Genomic DNA, 568 nt, shown 5'->3' on the forward strand with positions numbered 1-568 from the left:
AAAAAAAAAAAAAAAAAAAAAGATTTAAGCAGGAGTAATTTTTTTTGTATGCTGTTCATATAGCCAAGAACTTTCTTTGCAGAAACTCAGGGATATACCAAGTAGGCACATAGATATTATCAGTGTACTCAGTCTTGAAAAATACTTTTGACCACTTTTAGTATGTTTTCAGTATAAAATGATCTCTTTTCTCTTACTTCTAATCAAGCTACCTTTTAGTTCCTAGGGACTTGAAAGAAAAGTAGTATATATGCAAATAGTAATAACCTTCAAGATTGACAAGAAAAATTATGCTCAAGTCTGAAGCAACCTCAAGAATATTTTCTACTTTCAGGTAACATTTCTTTTACGATAATCTAAGAGAATTCAGCCTGGGGTTATATTAAGAATAAACAAATTATCTTCTAAAGATCTTAATGCTAAAGCTCAGACAGTGAGTGACACAATTTAGATTTCACCTGAAATCTGTCTCCATCAAGAATTCCTTAGACAACCAAGTACCACATTTAGAGCTCTTATTCTCTCCAACACAATTGAAAGTGTCACATGCAAAAGAAAGCCAAAGTTT

The sequence above is a fragment of the Rhinopithecus bieti genome, unplaced genomic scaffold, assembly GCF_001698545.2.
Source record: "Rhinopithecus bieti isolate Rb0 unplaced genomic scaffold, ASM169854v2 scaffold_32422, whole genome shotgun sequence".
Taxonomy (NCBI): Eukaryota; Metazoa; Chordata; class Mammalia; order Primates; family Cercopithecidae; genus Rhinopithecus; species Rhinopithecus bieti.